The sequence below is a fragment of the Miniopterus natalensis genome, chromosome 5, assembly GCF_054644295.1.
Source record: "Miniopterus natalensis isolate mMinNat1 chromosome 5, mMinNat1.hap1, whole genome shotgun sequence".
NCBI classification, from domain to species: Eukaryota; Metazoa; Chordata; class Mammalia; order Chiroptera; family Miniopteridae; genus Miniopterus; species Miniopterus natalensis.
This window is the reverse complement of record NC_142085.1, coordinates 23234861-23255446: the sequence shown is the minus strand read 5'-3', so window position 1 is coordinate 23255446 and position 20586 is coordinate 23234861. Positions and strand designations below refer to the sequence as shown.

At 43.2% G+C, this 20586-nt stretch overlaps 1 protein-coding gene across 1 annotated transcript in view; it reads left to right on the top strand.

Annotated features, from left to right (window-relative positions):
• Nucleotides 1-9070: 9070 nt before the first annotated feature.
• Nucleotides 9071-20586, top strand: part of ELOVL5 (ELOVL fatty acid elongase 5) — a 74084-nt gene continuing 62568 nt past the window's right edge. Inside the window, exon 1 of the mRNA XM_016198046.2 lies at nucleotides 9071-9151. The gene's annotated coding sequence lies outside the window, so the exon portion shown is untranslated. The remainder of the gene's footprint in view (nucleotides 9152-20586) is intronic.

Sequence of the window (20586 nt, the reverse complement as noted above, 5' to 3'; positions counted from 1 at the left end):
GCTGCTTTTAGCCATGAGGAGACCAAGCTGAAAAGGTCACTTTTAAGTTGAGACCCAGAAAGGGGGAGATGAGCAGCTTTCCTTAGAGGATAGATCCTTTGCAAAGGCCCTGCTACTTCAATCCCCCTTTCTCATCCTACAACATCTGAATTCCCATAGTATGGGGGTGGGGTGGGGCTACTTCTTAAGGCACATCACTTTTACCAATGCTGTAGTTTTATTATCTCAATTCCTAGCACAGACCAGGTCTCCAAAGAATATTCAGGAGATATATACTTAGCATCCACTGACTTCCAGATACCCTGTTAGGTGCCCAGGGTAATTAAAAAAGTGAACAGAGCATTCAGGAATGTTTCCTGAGTATTAATGTTGCCCCTTTTATGCTTGTGCTATACACCCACTGTGGCACCCTTTAGCCTCAGTCTTTGGGAATTTTTCTTTGTTATATAACCACAACCCAACTTTCCAGACTTTCATACTTTCAGAGCTTAGCTACTTAACTGGCTTATCCAGTAAACTAATTGGGTCTGCGCCCATTAGTGAAAGTACAATGAGTTATTCTTCCCATACAATGTTTGTGGTTGTTTTCATGTTAATAGTAACCTGCAATGCCTTAATTTAAAGTAGTAAATGAAATGAAATGAAAATTTAAGGCACTTGACTAGCCCCTTGAGTTGAGAAAATGTTTATTGATGGGTTGGAAATGAGGGTTCCTTCCCAGTCAGCCCTCATTCAATGAAACAGCAGCTTAATTTGTTTACCGAGTGGCCTGCCTTGATATCTACTGCCTCCTTTTGAAATTTGACAACCTATCTCCATATGTGTAAATGGTTTTCTGTGATATGAGAAAACCATACAGGGAAAGACAAATTCTTGTAGCTAGAATATTGACATAGTTATCAAAATACTAGGCTTACCTTGATTTTTCTGTCAAGTAAAGTAATAAACTATTTCAGTTCTTCTGTCTCTGATTCTGTATTGTTGTTTTTTGTTTTTTTAAATAAAACTGTTGATGCAATCTGTATTAGTTATCTATTACTTCATAGAAATTGCAATCAAAATACTGACTGGGCTTGTAGTAATCTCAAGGCTTTATTGGGAAGTTCAATTCCAAGTTCACTCATGTGGTCATGGCAGGATTCAGTTCCTTGTGGACTGTCATACTGAGGACCTCAGTTACTAGCTAACTACTAGCCAGAGGCCACCCATAGTTTGTTATATGAACATCTCCAACATGGCAACTTGCTTCATCAAAGTATGCTAGCCAAGCCGTGGCCAGTGTGACTCAGTGGTTAGAGTGTCAGCCCATGCACTGAAGGGTTTCCGGTTGGATTCCCAGTCAAGGACACATACCTGGGTTGCAGGTTCAATCCCTGGCCAGGCTGGGGCTCCTGCAGGAGGCAACCAATCAATGTGGTTCTTTCACATGGATGTTTCTCTCCCCCACCCCCACCCCTCCCTCCACTCTCTCTAAAAAAAATCAATGGGAAAGAATATTCCTGAGTGAGGATTAAAAAAAAAAAAGAGAGCGAGAAAGCATGCAAGCTAAGAAGCTATACAGAGAATGCTAGTAAGAGAGAAGTCACTTCTTTTCTACCTAACCTGGGAAGTGTCATTCCATCATTTTTGCCATGTTCTTTGTATCCTTTATGAGCAGGTCACTAGATCCAGCCCATGGGCATGAATATCAGGTGCCAGAGATGACTTTCAGAACCTACCTACCATGTTGTCAAAACATAGTAAAATGATGAAATGAATTTGGGGCTCCACCACTATTTCTTGCATATCCTGAGACAGCCTATGTCTTAATGTTTTCCTTATCAGAAAGAAAATAAATTGTCTTTTGAGAGTCTAGTTCAATAAATATATATTGAATGCCTACTATGTATCTGGCATAGCACGATGCTAAAGGAACAAAGATGAATGATACAGTTCCTGGCCTTAACCTGAGGCAGAGAAGTATAAGCAAATAATTACAATATTTATATTATAAGTGATAAAACAAGGCCTACACAGAGTGCTCTGGTTATGGGGAGAATAGGAAAGAAACATTCTGTTCTAGGTGACATTCAGAGAAGTAAAAAGGGTGGGGAGAGGTGGAAAGAAAAATGAAAAGATTAGATATAGATTAAAACTATGTAGAAGCAAGGCCTTTTATGACACATTATGCATGCAACTAAAACATCACGTGACCTAGAATGACTAAATTACTACAGCTAATATTTGGAGATCTTGTTTTGTAAATAATAGAATTAGCTGAAGTATGTCCTGTCTTATATCATCAGCCCCAAAATCATATAGAGCAATTGTAGAATACATTGCTTAACCAGAACGCACTCCTCAATCACAAAAACCACAATACTATTCTGCCAATTGCACATAGATTTTGGCTAGAAGTTTGGTTATCATCTGCTTTTGTCTACTTCCTAGAAATCTTCAGCTTTTTTTTTTTAACCCTCACCCAAGGACATGCTGAGAGAGAGAGAGAGAGAGAGAGAGAGAGAGAGAGAGAGAGAGAGAGAGAGAGAGAGAGAGAGAGAGAGAGAAAACATAGATGTAAGAGAAACATCAGTTGTTTACCTGTTGTATGTGCCCTGACTGGGAATCGAACTGGTAACCTCTCATTGCACAGGATGACCCTCAACCAACTGAGCTACTACTCTGACTGGGCTTTAGCTCTTTAATATGTTATAGGATATAAGTAAATTATGAAATTTATCTTTTGGTAGTCAGCAAAGTAGAAGACACATTGAGAATCTGTCCTGGTTTAACATCTTATCTTCAACGTAGCTAAGCTTTGAAGAAGTTGATCTTAATTCTGCCCTAACTGGCTTTGCAACCTTGGGCATGCCGCTTAATTCTTGTCATCTCATTATGGTGCTGAAAGTATAAAATGAGACTGTATTGGGAAAGGCCTTAGAAATTTAGAAGTAATAAAAAAAGAAAAAATTAGTGCCAAATTTGATTCATCTTGAAATAAATATCCTGACAGTTTCTATTTCAAGAGAAAGTGCTTAATATTCAAGATAACTGCTACATTTATTGAAGAGTAAGATATCCCAAATTCATACCAGTTTAAGGCAACAGTATTTCTTCCTCATGATAACTGTAGTTACAGTCTTTCTTCCTTTTAGCACTTTTAAAATGTTATATATTCTTTGGATCATGTTAATTTTTCAGATTTTAACATTTCAGGAAAGTGGCAGGAGAAACTTATCTTGAATTTAATGGAGTACAGAAAAATAATACCCATAGATAATAATTTTTAAGTTATTGCAGTTGGTATTTTCTTTCTCTTAGACTGAATTCGCAGCCAAGCGGTACCTAGTAAAAGCATATCTTACTGACTTGCATTTCAATATTTCCATTCATGTGTTCGTTCATTAAGCCACTGAATAAATATTTATTGAGCTCTTACCAGGTGCCAGTCAGTGTTCCAACTGCCGAGGGGACAGTGGTGAACAGAACAGCCTGTGCCCTCAGTGAGCCTATGTTGAGGAGCGATAAACAAATACCGAAAGTAAGCAAACCTATAGGACGTAGGCAGTCCTAAGTGCTAAGGAATAAAATAAAGCAGGGTAGAAGGGTTCCAGAATGTGGGAGGCAAGGAAAGAGATATTGCAAATGTAGAGGATGATCTAGGAGAACTTCCCAAGATGATGGCAATTATAAAGGTCAAGGCGAAGTATGGTGTAAGCCTTGGAGCTTTCTGGATTGATTATTGTTTGCGTTGGGAAAGATTAAGTGAAGGCCCTGAAGCAAGCCGAGTGCTTGGTGTACTCAAGGAGTAAGGAGGCCACTGTGGGCGGAAGGCAGGGTAGCTTTAGAAGAGAAAAGGTGAGGCGCTAAGTCACGAAGGACCTTATAGGCCACTCTAAGGGTTTTGATTTGCACTCTTGCTGAGACGAGAGGTTGGCAGATGGTTTTAAGCAAACAAGTGGCAGGATCTGGCTTTGATTTTAAGAGGATCGCTCAGGCTGCTGGGTTGGAAATAGACTGTAGGAGGCAAAAGCAGAAGTAAAGGTTCAGGCAGAGGGCTATTACAAAATTCTGGACAACTAATAGTGACTTAAACTTATGGTTTGGTAAAAATTGTGAAAAGTTAACAGATTCTGAATATGTTTTGAAGACTGAGCGGGCAGGATTTGGCTGATGCATGGATGTAGGACATGAGAAAAAGAGAGGAGCTAAACATAACTCTAAGGTGTTTGGTTTGGGAAACTGGATGAATGGAATTGTCATTTACAGAGCTGGGAAGACCATGAAAGGAGCGGGTGTGGGGAGAAAAATCAGAAGTTTGTTTTTTATTATTCTTATCTTGAGATGCCTTTTGGACATCTCAGAGGAGAAGTCATTAATAGGCAATTAAGTGTATAAGTCTGGAATTCGGGAGAGGTTGGAGAAATACATTTGGGAGTCAGCAGAGTATAGATGGAATCCAAAGCCATGAAAGGGGGTGATAATATCACCTAGGAAGTAAATGTAAATAGAGAGCACTGAGGACACAGATTCCTTTTATAGTCCAGTTGCTCCTGGATAGAGTACTAAAGAGGGTAAAAGACCAGAGATTCCAGGAGTAGCTCGAACTGTCCATTCATTCAGCTGATATTTATGAGCACCGGCTATTTGGCAGAGGTTCTGCTAGGCATTGGGGAAACAGCGTGGTGGACCAGGCCATGCGCAGTGCCTTCAAGTAGTTCACATCCACCAAAGTAGACACTCAAGGACAGGAATAGAGATAAACCTCAGGACATATTATTGAATAGCAATGAAGAGGAGCAAAGTGACAATGGGAGTGGAATTGACTCCAATATCTGAGGAAGAAAGGAAACCGCCTTTACTTAATATCTGCCCCAGCAAAGATAAGGGAGACCAATGGGAACCCATGGTAACAAGATAAAAAATACAAATTAGAAAAGAAAAACGGTAAGATCACAGGAAAGAAGAAAAAAAAAAAATAAGTAGAAACCAATGGTGATTGCATAGTGGCATCCTTAGCATAAACTAGCTTATACTTGGCCTATATTTTCGTCAACTTTCAAATGTCCAGAGGTAAAAATATATATATATTTTTCAGTTTTTAAATTTTCTTTCTCTTTTTTTAAATTTAAATTTATTTTTTATTGTTAACAGTATTACAGATGTCCCCCATTTTCTCTCCCTTTACCCCCTCCATCCAGCCCCCAACCCACCACAGGCCTTCACCACACTATGTGTCCCCGGGCTATGCACGTAAGTTCTTTGGTTATAATCTCTTTCTGTCCCCCCTTTCCCTCTGAGATCTGTCAGTCAGCACAGGCATATATCTTATTCTAAGAGGCATGTTTCACCACCATGCAAATACTTCCTAGGCACATATAGTATTTCATCCTTAAATGAAACAGTCCCACTAATTAGAATTGCATTCCAAAGAAACTTTCAATTATATTTCTTAATCTACCTACAGATGCAAGAAGAATAGAATAAATTCTCCAAGATGTTAAATACTTTATTTCTCAATAGCAATAGTGAAGCAACCTTCTAATACACTTGGAAGTGTATGGTGGGAGGAGGTTTGAGACCATTGATGAAAACTAAGAGCAGAAGGAAAAACAATACCAGAATTTATTTTTATTTTTATATTTATTATTATTATTATTAAATGTCTTTATTGATTTCAGAGAGAGGAGGGGAGAGGGAGAGAGAGAGATAGAAACATCAATAGTGAGAGAGTCATTGATCAGCTGCCTCTTGGACCCCACGTCCCTCACTGGGGATGGAGCCCACAACCCAGGCATGTGCCCTGACTGTGCCCTAACTGGGAATCTACCATGATCTCCTGGAACATAGGTCGATGCTCAACTGCTGAGCCACACTGGCCTGTGCGATACCAGAATTTAAATAAAGGCCAGCAGGAGGAAGAAGAGAAATAAGAATATAGTTGACTACTTAATGAAGATGCTTCAACAATTACTTCTAAGGGTACTACTATATGGATGCTATAAACAAACCGGCAAGGGTTACAGGGCTTTGTTACTGCATCCTACCTGGGGTCACTTTTGATAGGTTAGTTATAAGGACTGGGATGGCTCCAGCACAGTGTCTAGAACCCAGAAGGCCAAGAATCTGATTCTGATGCTAACTAAAACACTTTTCTTGAATGCCAGCATTGAGTCCTAGGCATTCTTTTGATTTATTTTGAGTTAAGTTGAGGAGTCATTTCAATTCTACTGCTTTTCTTGCAGCTTTACCCATGAATGTAATGGTGCTGCAATATGGAGCAATTCATCTAGTGGTCATGGTAATTAGTTCACACTGTTGGAAGGGGGTGGTGATTCCTCCTAACATATATGTTTGGGAATCTTAAGTCTTTCGTTGGGCAAGAATGAGAACATGACCTTACTAACTTGGGTTTAAGAGGAGCCAATAGGTTATCTGACAGGGTTGGAATTCTGGAGCAGAAAGTAGAAGCACCAGAGTGATAATGGTAATGGTGAGGAGAAGTAAGAGTTTACTTATTGAAAACATATTTACTAAGCTCTTATTATATGTCAGGGACTGCACTAAGATCTGCAGATAAATAATGAGCAAAATTCAACATTTTCCCCTACAATGGAGTTTACAATCTAAAGCAGTGTTTTTTAAAAAATATATTTTATTGATTTCAGAGAGAGAAAGGGAGAGAGAGATAGAAACATTGATGAGAGAGAGTCATTAATCGGCTGCCTCTTGCAGAAGCCCGCAACCCAGCATGTGCCCTGACCAGAAATCAAACTATGATCTCCTGGATCATAGGTCCAGGCTCAACCGCTGAGCCACACCAGCAGGGCAAAGCAGTGGTCTTTAAAGTGGGGGTAAAAGCACCCCAAGGACTGAGCAAGAGGTACAGTCAGGAAACAACTACAGTGTAGAGTGGAAAATGCTATAATGGAAACCAAGATCCACGGATCAACCAAGAGTTTTCTGTCAAGGGATATGTGAAAAGGCATTCTTTGGGGAACAGGAATAAAATATTAGAACTTTACATTTACTTTTATTTTAAAATTTAAAAATATTTAAAATTTAATGTATGACTTGACAGTTATATGTCAGCAATTTTCAACCTTTTTCATCTCATGGCACACATAAACTACTAAAATTCTGTGACACATCAAAAATATATTTTTTGCCAATCTGACAAAAAATAGGTGTAATTTTAATTGATGTACACACAAAAAAATAGTAATTACCTACCCTTTTTGCTCCACAGTGACTTTTTAAAACTCAGGTGCCTATACTTGTACATAAGGATTTCTGGTACCAAGGCTTCACTAATCAGACACAATCTTATTATGCAATGTGACCAATAAGATGCAACTCTATTATATGGCCTATATATTTATGGTTCAATATAGGGCATTCACACCCTGGCTGTTGTTGTGTTGGGTTGTCATTATTTTCTTTGACAATCTAAGGGAAATGAGGTCAGTGCTTCTGACTAAATAGTCAGGTATTGCATGTTTAAAAAAAAATTCTTGCAACACACCAGTTGAAAATTGCTGACATAAGTTCATAATTTGAAATATAGATATTTTGGCAATATGGGCTTACACATTTTGATAGATGAGCACAATAAAAACAATTGAGTGTGACATAAGACTTGAGACATTTGAAATACCAAGTTAAATTTGAAACTTTTAAAACCTGGACCAGACAAAACTTGGACAGGGTAACACAGAGCTGAACCAGCTCTAGTCTTGGGCTGTTGGCAGAAGAGTGAAGGCACCTTTGCCAAACTCTCCTCTGCCTCCAGCATGTTTTTCAAGTGCCCCTTGATAAAAAATTCTTAATCTATGTATCTTGGCTTCCATTGTAGCATTTACCACTCTGCACAGTAGTTGTTCCCTGATCGTATCATTTTACAGGTGGAAGGGTCCTTGAAATTTTTTACTCCTAACACCTAGCATAGTATCTAACAAATTGAAGTCATTCAGTGTTTGTGGAGTCCCACGGCAATTGACTGCTACAAATCTCATTTGTGTATGTTTAAATTACCTAATTTGTATATAGTTTGTACATCTGCTTTCCTACTGCAAAGGCCCAGTGCCTGGCACACAGCTGGCACATGATAAACATTGCATTGTAAGTGTGGGGAAAAAATTGGGCTACATTAAATGGTTAACTAAGTTGGATCCAAGGACATGCAGTCGTAGAAATACAGTAAGAAGGCACGAAGAGAGAGTGTTTATTTCTGGGGCTTAATATGGGGAAAGCGTAGGGTATCAGGATGATGAAAACCTCAAATCATCCAAACAACAATGAAAAACAGTAAGGATCTTCTATGTGTGCCCCGGGCACAAAGCATTTTGTCTTAAGTGCTTAAATTTCTACAGCTGAAAATGTGTCACTTACTCCACGACCGTTCTTCCTTTTCCAACTCTTGGGAATAATTTTTGGAGTAGGAATGGCGATGGTAGTGACCTCCGAGGAAAAATCACAATCCCTGAGAAAAATCACAGTAAATCCATCCACAAGTGAGAGAGAAGCTGCGAACATCAGTTCTGAGCGGGTTTTGCTGTTGCTTTATCTTGTTCAAGATAAAGAGCTGCGGTGGTCTCCGCGGGCATTCAAGCCCTTAGCTAACACCGAGACCCGGCTCCGTCTCAGAGCCGTGCGGGGGGACCGCTAGGAGAGCGCGCGGCCGCGGTCGGAACCGACGGCGGGACCGTGCCACGCCTGGCGCGGGGAGAATCGGAGTTCAGGGCGTCGGGAACCTCACTGCCGCTATTGCGCAGGCTCTGCGTCCCACGCAGGCTTATTAGGAAGAAAGGGGATAAAATTGCCCAGAAACACGTGAACCAAAGGGGACCGACCCGGGCCCGGGCTCCCCACTGCATAGGATTCTGAAATTTACAATCACGAAAGTTCTATTGTCTCGCGATTGGCTCCGGGGCCGCATGACATCATAGCGCTTGATTCATCCTCGGGGCCCCGATTGGCTGGCCGCGCCATTGTGACGTCACGGTCAGCCCACGTTCTGATTATAGATACCCGGCGCCTTCCTCTTCCCATCGCGGCGGTTCTGGGCTCCCAGCGCCTGCCTCCCACGTCCTCCTCGGCTCCGGCTGCTCGCGGGCGCTCCTGCCGCCGCCTCGCCGCTTCTCAAAGCCGCTGCCGCGCCTGGAGCTGAGAGGTAAGCCGTCCGCACCGGGAAACTTCGCCTGGGGCCGCCTCTCGGCCATGACACTCGCTCTAGCGCGCGGCCGGGACGAGAGGGCTGCGAGCCGCCGTTAGGTCCTGCACCCGGTGCGGAGGAACAGCTGCCGGCTCGGCCCCCGCTCGGCGCGCTTGGCTTAGGAGCCCCGGCGGCCCGCGGCCGCCGACCCGGCCGGCTCCGGGGGCCCCGGTCCGGCCCCCCCCGGACGGACGGCGGGCGCGGGGAGAGCTGTTTGGGCGCGAGGTGACTGGTCCTGGGCGCCCCGGGAGTTTCCGCCGTGATGCTGGCTCACCTGTTCCGCGTGTGGAAGCTGCGGGCGGGCGGGTAGTTTTGCACGCCGAGGGGCGCCGCGGGAACACGCTCTGTGCCCAGACCGGAGGCGGGATGGATGGGTTTGTGCGCTCAGATCCGCCCGCCCGGTCGGGATGAACTCGCGGGTGGGAGGTCCAGGGAGGTACCCTCTGAAATAGAGCGCTTTCTTTGGGGAGAACAAAACCTGGGTGAGTTCGGAGAGCCTTCAGGGATCGGGGATCGCTGGTCTGGTTGGCACCGAGACCCAGGGCGTGCCTGCCTTCGCCCCGCGCTTAGCGGGCGGTGCGGGGATCTTCCTGTCTTGCCTCTGCCTCCCCCCCCTCCCCTCCCCTCCCGCCAAGGGGAAGCCTGCTAGCCCGGGACCACTTCGTTGTTTATTAAAAACAGATAACTGCAGCCGAAGGTATTTGGGGAGGGATGAGGCGAGTGCGAAAGCGAGGGGCGGGGACTCGAGAGGGATCGGGCGGCCCTTTAGGAGTCCCGGCGCGGGAGAGGCTGGAGCGGCCGGCGGGGAGGGAGGCGCGCGGCCCGGGAGTGGCTCTGGGCTGTGGGAAGCCCTTGGTCGTGTGTGTTGCGAATTGGAAGGAAAAGTGCTCTTTTACAGTTTCGGTGCTAGTAGGACTCCCTGAGTCCGCCCGCCCGTCTTGGGGTGGAGAGAGTCGTGCCTGCAGCAAGAGTTGTTCTTTCAAATTGTATCTTGCAACCGTTCCGTGCTCTTGCACTTTAAGGGTGGTGGTTCCCCCCCCCCCCTCGATTGTTGTTAAGCCTATCTCCCAGCTTCTTGATTGCAAGTTTAAAGAATGCATTTGGCCAACTTTGGGGTGGGGGTATGGATGAATCCAGTGCATGACGTGTTAGCTGGGCTGGGGAACCCAAGGGTGCAGGCGCGAGGATTGTGCGGAGCGAGCAGCCTTAATTCTTTAATAGCGGGATCCGTGGCAGGAAGTGCTGTACAGGGTGGTACGGAAGAGCTGATGTTGCTGGTTAGGCTTTGTAACTGCTCCTCTAACCGTTTGGTAGATAACCTGTTGGTTTGCACTTGTTTTGCCCGAACATCTCAGCCAACAGCATTTGGTGCAGAATCTACAGATACAGACACAGCCTATTCTGCATTCCGTGTCTGTGGATGAACACTTTTACTTTCCATCTGTGGTAGGGGACAAGTGGATCATCTTTTAGTCAGCTTAGCCCCTGCCTTTGATTCTCCAGGAAAGCCCCTCACTTGAAAGAGAAATGTCACTCATGTCCCTTTGAGATTCCTACCCCCAGATTATGCCTTCTCATTGCCAGGAACTTTTCTGTAGTGTTTTCTCTTTTTGCATTTCCCCTTCTCTTCCATTTCTAACTGAAGACGAAAATATTGTTGATGGTTACAGATGGCTAATTTTACAGAATATAGAATAGAACTTTGCTGAAAAAATCGATTGTCAGATTTTTCAAGATAAATACTGCATAACTTCAGAGGATGACTGCCCTCATTCCCTTGACTCAGTTTCCTTGTCTGTCTCCAAAGGGGGGTTTCATGTTACAGAATTGTTACTGTGGATTTCAGGAGATGATACAAGTGAAAGAGCCCAACAGGGGCCTGCATGTGTTTCCTTCTTCACTTTTTTTTTTTTCTTCTTGGGGAGGGGAAAGTGAGGTTTAGGAGTTGTGACCAACAATGACACCTGAGAATCACAAGTAACTGGGAAAATATTCAAAACTAGTTTTTCACAAACACTAATTTCAGTATCCTTATGAAGACACTTTTAAAAATGAGATAAATTATCTCGTTCCTTGGGCTCAACAGAGTTTTTTTTTTTTTTTGGTTAGAGACCTTGATTTTTGTATGTTTGCGAGGACCTTTCGGGGACCTTTTTTTTCACTACCTCCGCTCAGCATAATTATTGGTTGTTCTCTTGCTGCTGTAGGTGAGGATTTCAATCTTTGGGTGTCTTATTTCCCACTTGCGTTACACAAATCAAGGTAAACCTGGCTACCTTCCTCAGGGTAACTGCTGCCTAAGCAGATAGTAAAGGGTGTGAGTAATGGTTTTACTTCTTTTTTACTTCGCCACTTTCTTCCTCTCCCTGAAGACAGTTTGTAATTATTTGGAATTTGAGTTCCTCCAATGTCACTGACCAACTCTTCTGCTCCTGATTGGATAATCTTTCCTTTAGTTATCCATAACTAAGTCTTTACATGCATTCAGTTTCAGATATTTTTGATGAGTACTTCCTGTAAATAGTTGCTTTCCATGCATAATTCTTATGTCATCCTGGGAGAAGCATTATCCCTACTCCTTTTTAAAGAGTAAGAACTAAGGCCTAGAAGTGCCAAGTGATTTTTTCAAATTCACGTACCTCTCTCCCTTGTATCATACCTGCTCTGTTGTCTCTCCTTGCCCTGCTAGGATTTGTTCAGTGGGCTATGTGCCATTTATGTAACTCTGTTACTCTAAAACTTAAAAATCTAGCCCCATGTTTAAAGGCCCATTTTCAAGCCACCCAAGATTAACAATTTGTCATCATTCAAATCTGCCTAAAACCTATTCCCTTCCTTTTGCCCATATTTCGTTCATTCTTTTTATTCATTGACTTGTCAGTTATTGAATGTGGGGGGGGGGGTGTGATGGTAGGAGAGGTTGTATACAAATTTGAATGACCCCAAAGGGCTTCCTGAATTAGCTTACACTTTTAATCCTTTTATACCCATACTGAATCTGCACTTTGGGCTAAAAGGAGATCAGAAGCAGATTTCTGGAGGACTTGTCTAACTACATCTGAGAAAGCTTTATGGCAGAGCTGTCCATGTTAGACATATGCCTACCTAGTTCTATTGATTTGGTTAGGGTGCTTTTTGTGAAAGAGACAGAAAACCTGACTCAGATGGGCTTACATGAGCACCTAACCCAAAAAGTCCTAATGGCAGAACTTTTTGCTTTGTTTCTCTGAACTGCTCTCAAATGTTGTATCCAGAATCTGATTTTGCAAGGTGACTGCCAGCAACAGTTTGGACCCTCCTGTTACCATATTCTCTTGTGGGAACTTCCCTTCCTTCCACCTTCCAGAGAAGGTCCTTGGCCTACAGGTAATTGACTTGGGCCTTGTTTACTTGAAGTAATTAATAATTAAAACAATATAAATCTGATAACCTGGGGTCCATTCCAGAACTGAGGAAGTGGATTTAAATCTCACCTTACCTACCTGGCTGCTACTACATCTTCAGGAAGGGCCAGTATGGACATGAGGAAGTGAGCCACAGTGGTGGCAGGAAGGGCCTCAAAGGATGTCAGTAGTAAAGAAATGATTGGATGAAGCTAAATAAAATTCACTAACATTTGAATTTAGGCTTATGTTTCACAGAGGAATTTTAGGTACAGAGATAGGAGGACAGGCATCCTTTAAGAGAAGGAATTTGGAGAGCAAACAAGTGCATGTAGAATTATTGAGCAAAAAAACAAGTAGACCAGTTGGCCGAAGCTGATAGAGATGGCAGAAGAGGAAGAAAAGGTTAGAAAGGCAAGTTGTTGATAATAATAATGGCTAACTTTTATTGAGCTATTATTATGTGTCAAACGTAGCACTGAGCACTTTTTACATGGATTTATCTCAATTACTAATGATTGTTACTATGAGCATTTCCACTTTACAAATGAGGCTCAGAGAAGTGTTGACACTTGCCCAAGGTCACAAAGCATTTCAGCCAGGTCACTGTACGTCCTTGCCTGCTCTCTCTCCTGAGGTGTCTGGTAACAGGATACTGCGGAAGCTTTTGAGCTAGGCGTTTATTATGAATTCTGTGCTCCCGGAATATGAGTCTTGTCAGAGTGTATAAGATGGATTGGCGTGGACAGAGGCTGGGAATGTGGAGATGGGCTGGGAGGCTGTTAGAGGAGGCCAGGGCTGTGATAAAGCCCCACTTGGAGCCTTGGCCATGAACACAGACTGGAAAGAGCTAATTGAACCAGCTTGTTGCTAGGATAAGAGCTTTGTGGCTTGGAGACCAGTTGGATTCCAGGGCCAACAAGAGGAAGGACACTCTTATGATTAGGTGGTAGAAACATGGTATCATAAAGGAAGAGGAGGAAGCTTTGTAATCAGGTAGAAATATCCTAACAGTCCAGATACATGTCCACACAACCCATTTCTTCCTCTCAAGTCTCAGTTCCTCCTCTTCGCAGCCAGTCTCCCTGGGCTACCTTTTGTTGTTGCTATTGCCCTTCTGCTAGTACATGTTTCCACCACATTTCATCCATTTTCAGACACAGTTTTTCACATTTTAACTTATCTGGGTAGAGATACAGCTTATAATCAGTGGCACCTTAAAATCACTACAAGCTTTTTTCCACATTTTAATATTGCTGTAACTAGGATGTGTCCCACCTTTTAATGAAGTGTCATTGGTGAGAAAAGGCAGATCGCAATATTGCTAAAGCTCATGCAGCCAGTTGCTGGTGGAGCCAAGAGTAAGAACCAAGGCTTCTGGGCTCCTTCCATCAGCTCACATAATAGATATTATTATGTGATAGTAAATGTTGCCTTACGAGACAGGATTGTAATAAAGCACACGCATATTTCTTTGTTGATTACAACTGAAGTAATTTGAGAAGATTGGAAAGCATGATTGTTTAAGGTAGGATACCTCACCCTTGTATAGAACCTAGCTACCGTGGTTTCTTGTTCTAACTTGCCTTCAACCATAAGAAAATCAACTCTGGGCATTGGCCTCCCTTTCTTTAAAAATACAAGATTTAAACTAAGGTGATTTCCAGGTCCGTCTCAGAACTAAGTTTTTTCTTTTCCCTTTTGCCAAGAGCAAATCCGTTGTTTTCTGTTTGACCGAGGATAGAGAATGAAAGTTGGACTCATTTAGGTCTTAGAAAGGTAGATGTCAGAATCAATAATGGAAATTACAGTTTTCTCTGTAAGTGCTTAAACATAAGCTTGGGAGATGTTTTGGCCTAGCAAAGTGAATTGTTTAGGAAGGTAACCTGGCCTGATTTTGAGTTACTGTAATAGGAACTCCCGCTCACCCACACATGCCCCAAACCCCAGTTTCAACCCGTGAATGTTGTTATAATCAAACCGTTTGGTTCTTACTGGGCTCCTGCTGGCATGTTTTGTCCATGGGAACATTTTTATTTGACTTGTAGACATTCACTTTTAGAATTGTGTGATGCCTGGATTTAAAATATTCATGCTTGGTGCATGTTCAGAAAGACACAATTCCCACGCTTCCTCGTAGTTTGTTTTCAGATTTATGCTGGTACTGTCATGCTTCCTCTAGTTAGGAAAATAACCATTTTCTTGAAACATACCTGCACTTTCTAATGATAATCCTTACACTGGGTTAGCACCTTCCTGTTAGCACATGAGAGTTAAGGTTCCATCTCTATTAAGTTCTACCTTTGCCCTTTCCTTTCCCCATTGTCGGCAAGTTTGCCCTGCCAGAATGAATCTCTTATAAGCCCATACTAACCAGACCTCATAAAGTCATGTTGGAGAATTGGCCACTCAGGTTTTTATTTTATCTGAGTTATTCTGAACCCCAGAATACCTGTTCCCCTTTGTCTTGGCACAGCAAATGCTACTACAAAGTAATTGTTATGAATTTCTCTTTCCCCAAAGAATAGTTCTCATGACACCAAATTCAGTAATTATTCATTTGCTTCCTGGGAGTTTGGCAGTATGGCGTCTGTCCCGAGGGGTAGTGTCCAGGGTACTTTGCTTCAGTCTTTGGCAGAAGAAATAAATTACTTTAATATTTAAACAAGTTAACACCTCCATCTGTCCAATTTGTGAGCTGATATGCACCTCTGTAAAAATTTGAGTTTACTTTTTATAGAACTTCCGAATATCTCTACTGTGGATCTGAGGTGCATTGATAAGACCAGCTACTGTGTTTTTTAAAAAAAATTAGGCAAAGCTGTAGGAAGCAAATTGAAATAAATACCTTTCACGTTAGCAGCTGCACATCTGGATAGGGTTCCAGCTCTGTGTCAACTCTGGCAGTAAGTTCCACCTCTTTGACTTCTTTGTAGAACTTGGAAGTGATTATACCTGAACCTACTCTGGAGGGTATTCAGACCGTCAGTTATTACATGTGGGGACTGACTTTATTTTATGATCATGGTAAAAAGATCCCTCTATTGTATAGGATGTTCACTGAAGCATTGTTCATAATAGCAAAAGATTGAAAGAGTAGAGTGGCCTTCCGAAGAATAAATTATACTACAGCTGGGCAGTGGGATACTTTGCAACTTATAAGGAGAACAAGGCTGATCTGATCTGTGGGTACTGAGTACAGCTCCTCAATTCCACATACCAGGCACTTTTCTAAGGCTCTTTACGTATATTCACTGTGGCCTCACAAGACCCGGGGATTGAACTGCAACCAAGGTACGTGCCCTTGACCAGGAATCGAACTGGCGACCCTTCGGTTCATAGGCTGATCCTCTAACCACTGAGCAAAACTGGCCAGGGCCCAATATAAAACTTTTGACAGTAACTAAACATTAGAGAAAGTAAGCTAATAGGGGAATAATAACCTTTATGATCAGTCCTTGAAAAGGTGACCTTTTATTTATTCCTGACACCTCTTTTAGAGATTTTGCACTTAAGCCTCCTGTTTTTGGTGTAATCAGAAGTGCAAACACAGACGAGCTCTATAATTATTGGTATAAGAAATCAGTGTTTGAAGCCCAATTGTCAATTGGCTGTACTAGCATGACTGGCCAAGGACATTTGGCATTGGTTCCTTTACCTGGCCTCACCTAGGTTTGATTTACAAGGTAGTAAGACCCAAAAGGTGTGGGCCGGGGTGGGGGGAAAGGCACCCAAATCCTCTAGGGAGCCTCTGCCTCCAGATTGTCTGATTTCCCTTGGGTGGAGGTGTAAGTCATGTATATTTTGAAAACATCTACTAGGCCATCTGACACAGGCCCCACCAAGGACCACTTGTTCATTTTGAAGATAGACCCATTTTCCACCACCTTCAGTTCTCTTGGATTATTAGACTCTTTTAGAATGTCTTTATATTCTTCCTGGGTGTGGTCACCAGGTCTGAGAACATTATGTTGGCCTTGAGTACCATAATTCCTGAAATAAGAGAATCACAAAATGCACAGAATGGCTTATATATTAACATGGAATATGACCAGCGATAAAACAACTTCTATAGACACCCTCTATGGAAGAGATGGAGACATGATTCCTAGATTGTGCTTGCTTTTAAAAATGCGACATCGCAGCAGGGGGTTTTTTGTTTTGTTTTGTTTTTAACACATTTAACTCTTTCTCCCTCTCCTCATTCACTCCCACACCCAAACAACGTTTATAAAATGTGGGTGTTTAAATTCAGTTTTTAAAAAGAAATGTGTTTTTATGTCACATGCCTTATTTATATTCCACAGGTTTGCATTTATGTTTCTCCACCCTCTTTTAATTTCTACCAAGGTGACAACACTGCCTTTGTATATTTTGTACGAATGAGCTTAGAGAACATAACTTACTTTGAATATTCAGGTAATCACATCAGTTAAGAGATGGCAATCAGATAAGAATTATTAGTTGCACATAGCAGAGAATGTTGCTTAAACTCCTCTTAAGTGTTTGTCTCCCAGCTATTTGTAATTATAGTCTAATTTAATGTTAGGAATATGATTGAGATAGAGCTCAGCCTTCTTAAGGTCTTCAAGAGTGATAGAGGCATGCTGCGGATCTTGAGGTCCATGACCAATGCTCTGGCATTGACTGCCTCCTCTACAAGTGTGCTCCAAGCAAGAAGGGGGTTGCCCTGTGCAACAGCTCGGAGCTTCTCCAATGAGCCCCTGAAAGACAGTATCTCAGGACTTCTGTGTCCCCAAGAGAATGCTATAAATACTGTGCTTGCCTCATTTTCAGAACAGCTCCTGTTTGGTTTACTTGGCAAGGAGCAGTAGGTTTGGAATAGGCTTAGTGACCCCAAAGGAAGATAAGTGCATTGCGCAGTGAGGGAGGTGCGTCTCATTGAGCACTGGCACAGAGCTTTATGCTTGAGTTTCTCATCTTTTTAAGAAATGGGACTGGCATATTTTATTTCATTTTTGGTTTTCTCTTTTAATTTATTTTTTACTTATTTTAATTAAAATTTTTGGGGAGGAAGGGTGGGGAAGGGACTGGCGTATTTTAAAGGGCTTCCCAGAATTCAAGATTTAGTTGAATAGTATGCAAGGTACTGTTGGAAGACCGATGTCAGTGGGTGACCCAGTAGGAAATATCCACCCACCCACCCATTATCACCTCAGATACTTATTTCTAATCCACTTCTTTCCTCTAAACTCCAGACTCATAACTTCTCATCAGCGAGGTTCACCTGGATGCCCTGCAAACCTCTTTTTCCTGTTGGTCACATGGTCAGCAGCACCACTACCCACCAATTTTCCCAAGCCATCAAGATGGGAGCAGTACTCGGGTTCTTCTCCCACTCCCTCCACCTGTATTCACCATGTACTGTCCATTCAAGCTCCTCTCCGTCCTTCTCTGCCGCCCCTTCCCCTCCCATTGTCTGCCCCTGGAGGCACATCAGTCCTTTCCTGGATGACTGCAGTTGCCCCCTGGCCCCCTTCTGTCTCCCTGAGTTCTGTCCCCTAACCTGTTGTCTCATTGGTTTCCTGGCATGTTAATAGGATCATGTGGCTCCACCCTGCAAACCTCATACCCCCTCTCTGGGCCATCCTTGATCCAGTTTCATTTCCTACCATTTTTCCGCCTGCTCTTTTGACTCCATACGCCACCACAGACTTTATTTCCCTAAATGTACCTTGTCTGCTCCCATCTCTGTTCCACACAGGCTGTATTTGAATGCTTCCTTATCAGTTGCTTTCATCAAAAACAAAAACACAAAAGCAAAGCGAACTTAACAGAAGGAGTCCTGTTCTTCATAGGTCAGCCACCCACACCTTAGGACCTTTGATCCTTATGACTGACTTAGATGTCAGTCTCCCCCTTCATACTTGTGTAACCTTGGTTCTGATACCTAACCTTTGTGTGCCTCAGTTTTCTTATTCTTAAAGTGAAAATGACTTGTGTTTCCTTCTCTTTGTTCAGTGTCCAGCATGTTGATCTCTGTATCCTTGGTACCTATATACCATCTGGCATATAGTAGATATCTAGTGATTATCTGTATCCGTGTCTCTCTAGATACATACCTTTCAAGTGTAATCCATTCAATAATCTGTACTAATGGCTCTGTGAAGGTGAGTGTACCTTGATAACCTGAGAATACATAATATTTCAAGAATGGGGAGTCCACCCGGGCAGGAGACTCTGGAGGGTCAGCTCCCTTGCCCAGTGCTGCCATTCTCCCCTCCAGAGTAGAGCAGCAACAGCCTTCAGACCATACAAGTTGCTAGACATCCCACATGCCCAGGAGCAGAGGTGACTCATGCTGTTATTTTAAAGAGCCTTACTTATTTGCATATTTCCTTGTAGAGCATTCAGGTAGAATGTGCCAGTTGTAGACCACGCTGGTGGCACTGTGCCCAAGCAGGGAATAGCATAAACTCTGGTGTCTAGGCACCCGACTATTCCATGATAAAATAATGGTGGAAACCGACATGTTTTTTAAACCTTCTTTTGGTTGGCCACTACACTGAGCCCAGGTGGAAGTAGGCCGTATAGTTTGGACAGAGCCTGCCTGCGTCAGTGGGCACGGGGTCACTAATTCATTGATCATTCACACTCACTCACTCACTGTGGAGGATTTCTGTGTGCTGCTCTCTGCTCAGGAGCATGGATCTTGCAGGGACACATGACAATATACCTATTGGCAAAGAGATTATAATCCAGTAGAAGAGGTGAGATATGTACTTGAGTCAACAGATAATTATTGGTACTGTGGATATGGCCCTGTTGTACTTTGGTTTGGCTGCAAGTGATGGAGATCTCAAAATAATAGTGGACCCAATAATGGGATCTCAAAACCAGGTTGAAGTTTCTCGCTCCTAAAATAGGCTGGGGAGGGGATAGAGGGTGGAAGGTCCAGAGCTGGTATGACCAATCATACGCTCCTTCTAGCTCAATGTACATCAGGTTTAGAGTATGGTGCCTCCTCCCAGGCAGCAGGCAAGAGGAAGAGAGAAAGAAAGTAGAAAGGACAGAGGTCATGCTTTCTCTTAGGGGAAGTTCCCAGAAACTGCCCCTAGACAATTTTGTGTGTGTCTCCTTGGCTAGGACTTAAACATGTGGCTACATGAAACTGCAAAAAAAGGCTGGAAAATCTCATCTTGATTCTGGGTGGTTGTGGGCAACTGAATACCCTGCTGCAGAATTGGGCAACAACCACCAGTTGTTTGTTCAGACAGTCCCACCCACAGGGTAGTTGGAGTACAGAGCTACAGAAGCCCAGTTGCCAAGGAGGCACACCGAAATCAGATTGGGAGGTCAGGAGAGGTTGCCTGGAGAATTAGCAGGAATCCGACGGAAAGAGAAAAGTTCAAGGAAGGGTCTGAGGAGAGGGGGCAGGTAGCTGGGGGATGGAGGAGTGTGTGAGGAACTGAAAGAAAACCAGTGAGGGAAACTGAAGGAGGAAACAGGGGCCTGATCATGTGGGTTCTAGGGGCTTTGCACATTTTCCTAAGAGCCTTTAACTAGTTTTGAGGAGGAGAGTAGCCTAGAAAGATGCATTTTAGGGGGTGGGGAGCAACACTTGGAGGCAGGGGAGGTCCATTAGGAAGGGAGTGCATTCATCAGTTGACATAATGGTGGCCTTGACTAGGTAGTGGCTTGGAGATAAAAAGAAGTGACTAAAAGTCCTCTCTCTCAGTTTCCTAGAGCTTAAGACCTGGGAAAGAATTTAGCAGCTGGTCGGCCTTTTCACTTGGCAGACGATGAGACCAAGGTGGAGATGTAAGGTGGCGTGCCCAGGCTCACACAGCTGGCTGTAGGGCAGCACCAGAAACTGTTTTTCTGCCCAAAGTCTTTCTTTTTGTTACTGCTGAATGTGCTAATTTGGGGGAACAGGGCATTGTGGGCATTCAGAGGAAGCAGAGAGATACAGAGGGTAGTTGGCATTGGAGCTGGGCCTTAAAAGATAAGTATAATTTGGACAGGAGCGTGGAGGGGCCTGCTAGATAG